Source organism: Chelonoidis abingdonii, chromosome 1 (assembly GCF_003597395.2).
Source record: "Chelonoidis abingdonii isolate Lonesome George chromosome 1, CheloAbing_2.0, whole genome shotgun sequence".
Taxonomy (NCBI): domain Eukaryota; kingdom Metazoa; phylum Chordata; order Testudines; family Testudinidae; genus Chelonoidis; species Chelonoidis abingdonii.
This window is the reverse complement of record NC_133769.1, coordinates 75152447-75165386: the sequence shown is the minus strand read 5'-3', so window position 1 is coordinate 75165386 and position 12940 is coordinate 75152447. Positions and strand designations below refer to the sequence as shown.

Below are 12940 nucleotides of genomic sequence, written 5' to 3'. Positions count from 1 at the left end.
TGTTGAAGTTTCATTTTGCCTAGTGCCAGACACTTTTATTATGGCATGTACCACAATCTATGTGCTGTTATCAGGGTGCCATTTGTACCCAGAACTGCCAAAAATCAGGTTTTTGTGATGTATACACATCTTGACAATTGCAGTCACATTTCCCAACACAATAAAACCACTCCCAGGTAACTTCAGCACTGGAGAGGATTCATCTTCTGGTGAATAGTGCCTTCAGATTGTCTATGGAATGCCTGTCTCATCAGTAGAACAATGCATTCAAAATGGTTACCTGATGAGCTGTCCAGGGTGAATGACTAAAGATCAGCCACATGTATCTCATCAGAAAGCTAAAGGCGGCAAAAATCAGCTGTAACACACTCCTCCATCTAGTGACCATAGAGACACCCACGATTTTCCATGAAATAGTGAAAGAAAAGTCCCAATCAATTAAAAAGAAACAGAGCACATATATATTCACAAACACAGCACGTTTTCATTTCTCTATTTTAATAAAAAAAAATAAATCCTGAATGTTAATTCCACCATGGAAAAAATCTCTAGAAAGTTTAACCTGAAGTAGATTACATGTTCAGAATAGCTTCCCATATAATTTTATTGTATTTGTATATGTTAAAAAGGAGTTTAACAAAGGTCATAAAAGGTCTTAAAGCGTATGTGGCTTCAAAGGTGTACTACATGCCACACAATAAATGAAATCATCACTCTTTGGAGTATGGGAAACTCGACTAGAGAGTGAAACAAATCAAGTATTTCCAGCATTCCATTGATCTAAACCAAGGAGCAAGAAAAGGAAAGTGTTCAAGATGAGAAGCTTTTCGAAGCACAAGGTTTTTTTGTTTGTTTGCTTGTTTTTAAACTGTTTTTTCTTCAGAAAAGTATAAATGTAACACACACAAGTTCTGATCAACAAAAGGGCAGTATTTCAGGGTTACATCCAAGCAGATGATCTTTCCTAAAATTCTGAATATACCTGAAAGAGCTCACAGGCTTATATCTGAAACTGCACTAAAAATAACATCTACGTTACAAAATGGGTTTTTAATAAACTAACCTGACCTGTTTTGAAGTGCTTTCAGTTTGCCTCCAGCTCTTTCCAGGATAGGGTAATCAGACAGCAAAAGTGAAAAAACAGGGTGGGTGTCGGGGGTAATAGAAGCATCTATAAGAAAAAGACCCAAAAATCAGGTCATCTGGTCACCTAATCCAGGACTATAGTTGCACTCCTATTTGGTTGCCACCTTTAAGAGAACACTGTATCTGGCTGCTCTGTGTGACTTAGTAGCACTAAACCCAAATTAACCAGTCTCTTGAGGATTCCCCCTAACACTGGTAGTGAGGGAGATTCCTCTGGTGGTTTAGAGTGGATATAATGGCTTCTGTTCCACTATCCTACCCCGCCGACAGTTCTGGGGGTATGTTATGAAGAATTGGGTGTGGCCAGGGCACAACTACATGCCAAAGGTTCCTGGCCACTAGCATAGCCGTTTGGGGATGGTGGGCAGCTGGTCTTAGTTACAGCAGCCTCTAGCCCCAACCAGTGCACACTGGCCCCAGGGTTTAGGGACTGAAAAAAGTGGTTGAAAGTTACCTTTGTCCCAACACACAAATCTTGTGATACGCACATTATGGCTGGATGAGAGGAACTGCCTCATAAACCTAGTTTTCTGCTTGAATCTATGGAGTCAAATTACTCCAGAGTAAAAAAAGTTTTCTCAGACTTTTAGGACCAAGGTAAAATAGATGTCAGTGGGCATAGTTGTATAAAGGATTCGATCCTGGAGTTAGTTTCCGTATTGCCCACTCTTGGGATTTTATCACAAGTTTCATGATATTTGGTGTTTTTCTTTAAAGTCCCTCAATTCTGTAATTGCATGAAATACTCAGCTTCATTTAAAAAAGGAGATCCTTGGGACTGTGGAAAAAAACTTCAAAAACATGAACGAAGTATGCTCTCAAGGCTCAAACACCAAAAGACAAATACAAAGAACCCCAAATGTATTATTTCTTTAAATTTCTCATGATTTTTTTAACCCAATCTCATGATATATGGGGGCCTGAGTCATGATTTTTGAATGCCTGGGATTGGCAATACTATAGTTTTCATACTTCTTCCATGCAGGCCATATAACAAAGTTTATATGTGTGTGAAAAACAAGAGGAAGAATGAGATCTGGAGTTAAAACACAACTTAACTGAAACGTTATGATTCCGTCACATCACATATCAACAAAATAAGAACCTCAGCTCAGTGTCCCTTGAAACACAGAAGCACAGGTATTAGATAACACACACGTTGAAACTTGTACTACAGATCACTCCCTAACAGGCAACCCATTGTCTTAAGAGACTACTTTAAACTATCCACAGATTTCCAAAATAGTTATGTTTGACCTGTCATTAAAAATACCTACCTCTATTAAGCAACAGTATTTGCCAAAGCAGCAAAGAGTCCTGTGTCACATTATAGACTAACAGACATATTGGAGCATCAGCTTTCGTGGGTGAATACCCACTTCGTCAGATGTATTTGCCAGTACATTTGGTAGTTGTTTAGACCTTTTAACTGTATTATTCCCCCTGAATAGCACGATATCAGCCACACAATCATATACACACACACACAATTATGGTTTTCTTGCTTACCACTTTAAAAGAAGCATCTGAAGGACCCAGGCTGTCTGAAGAATACAAATCAAAGCTTCAACTTGTCAGTTTCAAAGCTGTGCGCTGTTGCACCTTGAAGGTGTTATTCTGGAACGTCCACAGTCAACTATATTTTGATGCTGGAAAGAAGCAGAATGTTACCTTAAAGAAGCAGCTTCTATATGTTTAAAAACTCCCATGAAGCTTTTCCTTCCTTATCTTTAAGTAGGGGAGATGGGAGGCGGGGGTGGGGGGCACATAGGAAGAAATGTTTCAGGTTACATAACATCAAGGTCCAGGTTTGTTTGTTTTTTTAAGATGTTTATATCCTGAAGAAAATTATAATAGCTGTGTATTATTCCTGAGGTTCTAGTGTGTATTGTCAATCAACAGAAACAAGTTGTACACATTTATTGAAAGTGAACATAACCTTTTATTCAGAACCTGCACAGATGCTGTCTATTAACCTATTGCAATGAGCTTTACTGTATTGCACTCAGTTATTCTAATTTACATTTTAATGCTTTTTCAGATATCATGAAGAAATATTGTACATTGCATTATCAGACCCTGTAGAGAAAGACATTACAGTATGAAAAGTCTCAGGAAAAAAGTGAAAATCATTTCCATGCACAATATTTCTGATTTAGGGGCCTGTTTTTTTAAATCAAAATATTAGTGTCATAGTATTAAGGTGGGATGTCTGGGTATATGTATATTATAGAAATAAAAAGCATCTTACAGCAACAAAAAATAGCAGCAGATTCCCAGTGAAGAACAATATAAGCTTCCTTCGCCAACAATAGCTTCAGATTAAAACAAAACAAGTCAACACATAGTCCCTAAACCGACCAAACAAGCAGACACTTTTCGCTCTTCTTCACAAATAGATGAAGTCATAAAACATAATAAAAACCCCTGGAACTCAATTATATCACTCTGAGCACTGGACTTGGACTCAGGAGACTTGGGATCTATTCCCAGCTCAGGCACTGGCTGGGTCGGTGACCTTGGACAAGTCACCACCTGTCTTTGCCTCGATTTCCTCATTTGTACAATGGGGATAATGATATGACCTCCTTTGTAAAGGCATATGAGAACTACTGATGAAAAGCACTATATAACAGCTATGTATTAGTGGGCTTTTGAATTACTGCACCTCCTTTTCTCACCTCCAAAGCAGTGTGGGAAACAGAGCACAAAAAGGATGAAAGGAAGACTTGTCCAGTGGTTATAGTGGGAGACCTGTGTTCAACTCCGGTTCCACCACAGACTACTTCTGTGACTTGGGCAAGTCACTTAGCCGCTCCGTTTCTTACCTGTAAAAGGGTGACAATGCTACTGCCCGTCCTCCCGTGGTGTTGGGAGGATAAACACATTAAAGACTGTGTGGTACAGTGATGGGGGCTATATAAAACCCATAGAAGGGTAGATCATTAGAGTTGATGCCCGCCCATGCTGAGGGTGAAGTGACTCGGCCATCATTGAGACCAGAACTCTGGAGTCTTCCGCTCCCAGGCCTGTGCTCCAAGCACTACTGCTTTCTATATACAAGGACAAGGCTTCTCTATTAATTCTAGGTCCAGGAATTCTCCTCTCTATATATTTAGGTTTAAGGTTTAAAATCCTAAATTTTGCAAAGGTGCCTCTCTGGAGACCAGGTAGTATTTGACATCCACTGATACTGTGAAATAGTAAAATAGGAGGTGAACCAATTACCTCTGATAAATTTAAAAAGGGAGGAGGGATGGGATTTAACTAGAATCCATGAGATGAAAGTAAGAGGAAATGCTTACTTTGAATATGCAGAAAGCGTCCTGAAAGTGACTGTCAAATAATCTCCCAAGGTAACAGGAGAAAACTCTTTTGCTTGCGAGTGTTTATACTACACATTAGAAAGAAAGCACTAGAATATGTATTGATGAAGAAAATCTTGCATTGGCTGAGAGATGGACTGGATATTTCTAATCAATATTTTTCCAGCTCTAATTTAAATCATTCAGATTTATTTTTGCTATACGTTATTTGAATGACAGCCATGCCTAGATGCATGGAGAGGAACCCCACTGCACTGGACGCTGTTCAAACACAACATAAATGAAAAAATCCCTGCTCAAATTTCTTGTAGTGTAAATACACAAAACAGACAGATGATGGGAGGAGAAACAAAATCACAGACTGGTAAAGTGATTTGTCCAACGTTACATAGCAGGTCAGAAGACAACCAGGGAATTAATTGGACCCAAGTCTGCTGACTCCCAGTTCAGTGCACTATACTCCCTGATTTTTTTTAAAATTATGTCTACATCCAATTATTCATATGCACACTGGCATTAGGCATTCAAGATGTGTGAAATCTGAAGGACAGAAGCTATAATTTTAGCAGAACTGTATCTCTGTCTTTAGGTACATAATCAACAACACTCTCCAACCCTGACCTGGTCCTTCAGCTCTCTACAACTGGTGGGCCTGTAATGTGTCACCAGCCAAGCAGATAACTACAGCAGCACTTCGCAAATCATTCCTGCACCTCGGCAGATAAAATAAGGGACTGACTATTTGAACAAATGCCATGTTTTGGAAGTGGGGAGAACACCACAGCGAGAAAAAATTATAGTGGCTTGATTTAATGAGCCAGCACATAACACTGCAGACTTAATGGACAGTATTGACAGTGTTCAATTATAAAGAAGTCTGCAGCCTCATTATTACCACTGGTTGTCACTTAGGTTATTAGTTCAGAGGACCTACACAGTGGGAGGCAGACAAAGGAAAAAGGAGAGGAATAAATGAAAATGGAAAGCTTTCTTAAAGCAATAAGGATATATGGCCCCAACTCACAAAACAGAGTGCATCAATCTGAGAAGCCTGACATAGGTGTAGTAGAAGGAACAGAGATGCACATAACTACACATACCCATACCCACACCCTCTCCTCCATATCAGACACAGATTCCTAAAGGGATAATTCAGAAAAGTGCAAGAAAGCTTAGACATTTGAAGGAGGAAATAGAGTCAATAAATCTTTTTTATCCGCACAAAACCACTCACTTTTTTATGCATTGGTAATGTGTTAAACCACCTATGGACACTGGCATTAAACCTCTCTTCCATGATTAGGGCCCTATCAAATTCACAGTCATGAAAAACACACCACGGACTGTGAAATCTGGTCTCCCCCCATGAAATCTGGTCTTTTCTGTGCTTTTACCCTATACTATACAGATTTCATGGAGGAGACCAGCTTTTTTCGAATTGGGGGTCCTGACCCAAAAGGGAGTTGCAGGGGAGTCACAAGGTTATTTTAGGGGGTAACGATATTGCCACCCTTACTTCTGCGCTGCCTTCAGAGCTGGGTGGCCAGAGAGCGGAGGCTGGTGGCCGGGTGCCCAGCTCTGAAGGTGGCGCCCCGCCACCAGCAGTGCAAAAGTAAGGGTGGCAATACCATACTATACTATGCAACTCCACCCTTACTTTTGTGCTGCTGCCTTCAGAGCTGGGTGCCTGGAGAGTGGCGGCTGCTAACTGAGGGCCCAGTTCTGAAGGGAGCAACACAGAAGTAAGGGTGGCAATACCATACCATGCCATTCTTACTTCTGTGGTACACCTGGTGGTGGCTCTGCCTTCAGAGCGGGGCTCCCAGCCAGCAGCCGCTGCTCTCCAGCTGCCCAGCTCTGAAGGCAGTGTCACCACCAGCAGCAGTGCAGAATAAGAGTAGCAGTATTGTAACCCCCCATAATAACCTTTGTCATCCCCCCAAGTTCTTTTTTGGATCAGACCCCTACAATTACAACACTGTGAAATTTCAGATTTAAGTAGCTGAAATCATGAAATTTATTATTTTAAAAATCCTATGACCGTGAAATTGACTGTGAATTTAGTAGGGCCCTATCCATCATTAAACCTACATGCTATCTATGATTAAATCTACAAATGTTCTCAGGCCAGCGAAAGTCTAATGTAAATATGGGAGCCCTTCCCTTCACTTAAATGATTGTAGCATCATGCCACTGATTGCATTTAAAAAAAAAACCTGAAAATTGACAAGACAATTACTGGAGAGTAACCCAATGCATTTCCCACATTCTTCCATAGGCAGTGGCCAGAACACTGGACTGGGACTCAGGACAGCTGGGTTCTAGTCCTGACTCAGCTGCAGGCCTGCTGGCTGACCATAGGCAACTCTTCACTATCATGTGCCTCAGTTTCCCCATCTGTAAAAGGGGATTATGATTCTGCTTTACTTTGCAAAGTGCTTTGAAACCTACTGAGGAAAAGCACCACATAATAGCTTGGTTATCATAATACAATTTACCAGCTATAAAATGTCAGTTTATTTTGCATTCACTAAAACACTCCAGCCAGATATAAATAAGGCAATACATTCCTTTTAAACTATACAGAAAGACATAAATGGAGTGGGATGCAGGCAGTCTGTGTTCAGTTCCCAGCTCTCCTACACATTTCCTGTATGACCTTGCACAAGTCACTTACGGGGAGATTTTTAAAAGGTACTGATTTGCAAGGAGAGTTGGGCACTCTTTGGGCCACTGAAAAGCTCTATTAATTCCTTTGTCTCCATTTCCATCTGTGTAATGAGAATGATAAAGCTTCCTTTGTCTGTCTTGCTTGTTTAGATTGTCAGCTTTTCAGAGCAGGGACTTCTCTCTCACTAGGTGTTTGTGCCTAACACTAGGCCTTGATCTCAGTTCGGGCCTATGGTTGCTATGGTGATACAAATATTTAGTAATTATTATTTACCTAAGGCAAATCAACTCTAAAAAGAGCAAAATAAGCATCCTGTGCAGTGCCTGCTTCATGAATGCTTATGGCCCGAAACATAAAGAAGCCTAAGGGAGTTGCCCAAATGCCAAATGAAAATCAAATGGCAGTTGGGTGCCTCATTCCCTTGGGCTCCTTTGAAAATCCCAGCTTAAATGGCAGTTATGAAGCAGGAAACTCAGATTACTGCTGGACTAGGTCAAATAAAGCAAACAAGCAAGAATATGGGCTATACAGCAAACTCCCGATTGTCCGAATAGCATGGGAGAGACAGATTTTATTTGGCTAATCAGGAGTTTGGACAACCTAAAGCTCAGGAGCCATTCAGCAGTAGGATGGCCTCCCCTCTGGTCAGGGACGACTCCTCTTCCTCTCAGTGCTGGCCTAGGCTCTCTGCTCTGCCCTGCGAACTCACTCTCATCATGGTGGGGCTGCAGAGGGCTCCCTGAGCTGCCACAGGGCCGGTGACACCCAATGCCTCAGGCATGAAGTACAGGGAAAGTTGCAGTCCTGGTGGGGTAGAGTACAGCCCTGTCATGGTCCCAATCCCTCACACCTGTGAAAGCGGGGCGGCAGTGCGCTCCCTACACTGCTGGAGGAGCTAGTCAGCAGCAGGGTCACCTCCCCCACGACTAGAGGGTTTTCCTCTTCACAGTCCTGGCCAGGGGCCTCTGCTCTGTTATCTGAGCTGCCACATTAACCAATTCCCTTCCTTGTCCCCCAGTAAGAGACACATGACCCTGACACATACATCTCATGCCTGGAGACAAGGAAGGGATTTAGCTAATGCGGAGGTTTGGATAATAGGGTTTTGGATAATCAGGAGTAGACTGTATATGATTAATAAATGACTATTTGCTGCAACAGTCTATACCAGCCCCTTCAAAACCACAATATACTTGCGGCCATATAAAAAACCCCAACATCTGATAATAAGGGAACCCATTCATAGGTAGCCTCTGAATATTCAAGTACCTATTTAAGAATCACACATATGGCACTTGGTCATGCTTTACACATTTGTGTACTCGTTTTTAATTTCCTAGGTAGATAAGCTTTATTTCAGTTCCCACAATACTATGCTCAACTCTTTCTCTCTCTTTTTTTTTTTTTTTTTGAAAGTTTCAAGAGCCAGATGCTGCCGTTTGGAAGAAATAAAAAGTTAAAATTAAAATCTCTCTGCATAACAAAGAAAAGTAGATGCCTTTCATGCACACCAGTCCCAGTCAGTGATTCTACCTATGGGAGTAGTTTGACTGTATTTCTGAGGTGCTGGCCTGCAGTGTCCAGCCAGTACAGATAGTCCCAGATATGGGGCTAGATTTATTAATACAAGAAGCTTCATTCTGGCATATTTCACACAGTGGAGTCTAAGGCCAAAGTTTAGAAATAAGACTTGTAGACTTTAAGGCCAGAAGGGACCATCGAGATCATCTAGTCTGACCTGCTGTACATTGCAGGCCACAGAACCTCACCCATCCACTCCTGTAATAGACCCCTAACCTCTGGCTGAGTTACTGAAATCCTCAAATCATGATTTAGAGACTTAAGTTACAGAGAATCCACCATTTACACTGGTTTAAACCTGCAAGTGGCTCATACCCCATGCTTCAGAGAAAGGTGGAAAAAACCCCAGCAGAGGCCTCTAATTTTGGGTACTTTAATTCAAGTGCCTATCTTGAGGTACCAGATATCAGGCTGGACACCCACAGCTTGCCATGTCAGAGGCAACTTTTGAAAAATGTTGGTCTAAGTCTATTAATTTGTCTCCTGAAAGTTCAGTTTGCCAAAATGATTATAATACTATAATATTATCTGAAGTACATTTAAGGCTTATAGGAATCAATGGACAGCACAGGCAGGCCCAGCTGATAATCCAAAAAGACAGCTATAAAATGTATTATTACTGCCAGGCAGCTTTTAGCAAAAATGTCACAAACACAGGCCAATAGTATACAATATGTATGACTGTGTAATAGAGGCACTCAATATTGTGTACCTAGGGGCCAAAGAGGTGTGCATAAAATTTGCCCAAGCAGCATTCTACTTATTGCTTGAATGCTTCCAACCTAAAATAATTAAGATACATCGAGCAAATAATTATATAGCGCAAAATGCATATTTATCAGCGGGGATTACAGGGATGTGTCATATGGAAAGTCAGCTAAAATATTCACCAACACAGTTAGTTTGCAGTACGACACAGGCAACTTGTCATATTGCAGCCTGAAAGCATGTACGTGAAGTGCTTTACATGTGCAATGAAATACTGCAACCTCAGTCTGGATAAGAATTTCCAATCAGTTGTGCATATAGTCTCATACAGAAGACAGTGATAAACAGAAAAAAACCCACTCCAGGCCTTTTGCTCATCCAGAAGCAATAAAGTTTTGAAGTATGTTGCCAAACTCTCTTGAAATTTTGGAATGTTTTATTAAGGAAAATAGGTAGAATTTTCCTTTAAATAACATGCACAATTTTATCTGGCAGGGAGGGAAATGTCTCACTAACTAATCATTGGTTTATGCACCCCAATCTTTCAGAGACTCTCACAAATCCACAATGTTCCTGAATGGTAGGATTTTTGTATTTTTTCTCTGATTTAGCTGACGTGCCAAAGTACATGTAGCCAGTTAACTCCCCTAGTATTAGGCATTAAACTTACAATTCAGATATTCTCCTGAAGTGCCACCCTTCCCCAGTGGTATGGACCCATTCCACACACTTTAGGTTAAGCCATTTGTTCCATACCACATACTTTAGGTTATGCCATTTTCCCCTTGTATGCAACACTATTAGAGAAGTTATAAATCAGCCAAAATGTGGTGATAAGAACATACACCGGTGTCCTGAAATACCGAGGCTGCTTTCAGGCTCCTAAAACACATAAATAAACCCTAATTTCAGTGTGAACCACATAGTATCATATGGCCCTAACATTTTTATTTTATTTCAATTCCAAACACAAAAAGAAGAGAAGATGTGTTCATAAAGTCAAGAAATGCATCATAAAACACCATGGGTGGAGTGGGAGGTCAAATCAAGGGTGGATAGTGGGAAGAGAACAAAAGTATATTTAGTCACACAATTTTGAGCCTCTGCCATCTACAGAATGGGATTCACTACTACCTTATAAAACCTAACTTTTGTGTCTTCACCTCTATGAACCACTGTTTCATAACAGGAAGCTGTCTCATTAACAATGGCTGTGAACATTTCTCAGCACCACTGCTATAAAACTAAGGGTATGTCTTCACTACCGGCTGTATCAGCGGGTAGCAATCGATTTCTCGGGGATCAATATATTGCATCTCATCTAGACGCGATATATCGACCCCCGAATGCGCTCCTGTCGACTCCAGAACTCCACCAACGCGAACAGCGGTAGCAGAGTCGACAGGGGGAGCTGCAGACATCGATCCCGCGCTGTGAGGACGGTAGGTAACTCGATCTAAGATACTTCGACTTCAGCTACGCTATTCATGTAGCTGAAATTGCGTATCTTAGATCGATCCACCCCCCCCCCAAGTGTAGACCAGCCCTAAATGGCAACACTTTCCCAATTAACTATCCAAATCTCTCTCTGTGCCATAATCTCCCTATTGTTGCACCTCTGCACTCGGATGTTGCACAACATGTCCCACTCACAGATCTGTTTCTGTTTGTAATTCCCCATTGTGGTTCTTGTAGCCAAAAGCTTTACATGATAGAAGCCTTGGGCATGACAGTCACTTTCTGGCTTATATCAGGGTAGGGGAAGAGATAAATTCCCTTTGTGAATAGGTTCACGCAGGGTTGGAAATTTTCTTAATGGAAAAGAATTGCTGTTACCACTTGATCCTCCTCCAGCGATCAGACAGCTTGCTGAAGTTAAATGAAGGATGTTAGGGGCAATGAATAGCTAAGATTCTGGTGCACAATTTTCAAGCTGCCCCGTGTAAAAGTTGGGAGTAAACAGCCAAGAACCACTTTTAATTGGTCTCTCTGGATCACGTAATTGTTGTTTGTTTAGCAGTCTGCAAGACATAATAAAGTTCCTGCATTGCTGTGTAGAATAAAAATAGGAAAATGAACTAACAATTACACACACACAGAGCTATGAAACATTTTATTATTGTTATGCAAAGGGTTCAAAATGCATCTAAAATATTTCTAAAACAAGATGATGGCAGCAAATAAACATTCTTCCAAGTAAGTGAAAAGCTGTTTAAAAGTTTAGCTTACATTCATTAAAATGTGGCTATACCCTGAAAGTAACTGTAAAAATGACATTGTGGAGTTCTATATTTATTCTCCCTTACTAACTCACATATAAAGTACAGTCAGTTTGCAACTCCAAATATGCCTTTTTGATCTGCCAGTACTGCAAATTCAACCTGGGATCTCAAAGTAAATCAAGCTATTTTAATTGCTGTCTCTTGCACAACAGATCCTTCAACAAGAATTTATCGCTGATGAATTTTGCTGATGGTTCACAAGGCAGAACAGAATCCAGCAGAACAGAATCCAACCCACCCAGGGTGGCCTATGACCTACACAATCACAATCACATACGTGCACACAGTTCCATGCACAGCACCATCCACACTTTCTCATGTGATCCTCTAGCATGAGCTGGCCACTACAGCTATTGAAATGCCCACCCCTCCGCTACTGAGAAAGCAGCACTTGGACTCCACTAGATGATTTACCAGTCCGGGTAAGCAGAGTTGTCACCAGAGGTTATTGAGCCTTGTAAACCAATGAAGGAGAAAGTTCACTGCCGTGGGAGAAAGGTGGCACTGGCATACACAAGTTGATGGGGTCCCTATGTTGCTTCACATAGGACTCTGATATGCAGGACTGCCCCTGCAGCCTGCTATCTCACAGCTATATTGGCCCCACAATGTTAATAGCAGTAAAGTAAGCAGCTATGGCTCAATGCCACAAAGAGCTCATAGGCAGAGCAAGATGGTGCTTTTTAAGACTTGCTTTTCTGATCAGAATTGCACTTCAATCTAATTCTTCTTCCCCAAACTGCTTGAAATCACCAGCAGGGCACTTGTGCTTTCTGTTTCCACAGCCCCTGTGAAATGCGCTTGGCTAGAATTCACATGAGCTGCACCTGTGCCACTTGCTACATGCGTTGGTTTAATTTTTCTTGAAAGCACTTCTTGCACAAGTCAGTGTGACTGACAGGATAGTAATGAATGGCAGCACAGTACCTTGTAAGGGCAGACAGTTGTGTCAGCTCAGCCTGTTGGTGTGATTAACAAACGATCAATCAAAGTTCACCAATCTCATCTCAGTTCTTCACCTGAAGATACTGCAACTGAAGGACTGTATCTGCCTTGAACTTGCTGTTATTTTAAACTGCTTCACTTTATCACAATGCTTTATCTGAATGACTGGTGCCAGGAACTTGCTACTGTAGAATTAATAACATATTGACACTTTCAACCCCTCGATCTATCTTTGACGTTTGAGAGCAATAACAAGCAACAGAATATTTTACTTGGAAGAG

General features: G+C 41.2%; 1 protein-coding gene across 2 annotated transcripts in view; it reads right to left on the bottom strand.

The window, feature by feature from the left end:
- Positions 1-12940, bottom strand: part of NAV3 (neuron navigator 3) — an 859499-nt gene that overhangs the window by 779389 nt on the left and 67170 nt on the right. For both annotated transcript variants that reach the window (XM_075066761.1, XM_075066765.1), the window contains exon 2: positions 2656-2795. The gene's annotated coding sequence lies outside the window, so the exon portion shown is untranslated. The remainder of the gene's footprint in view (positions 1-2655; positions 2796-12940) is intronic.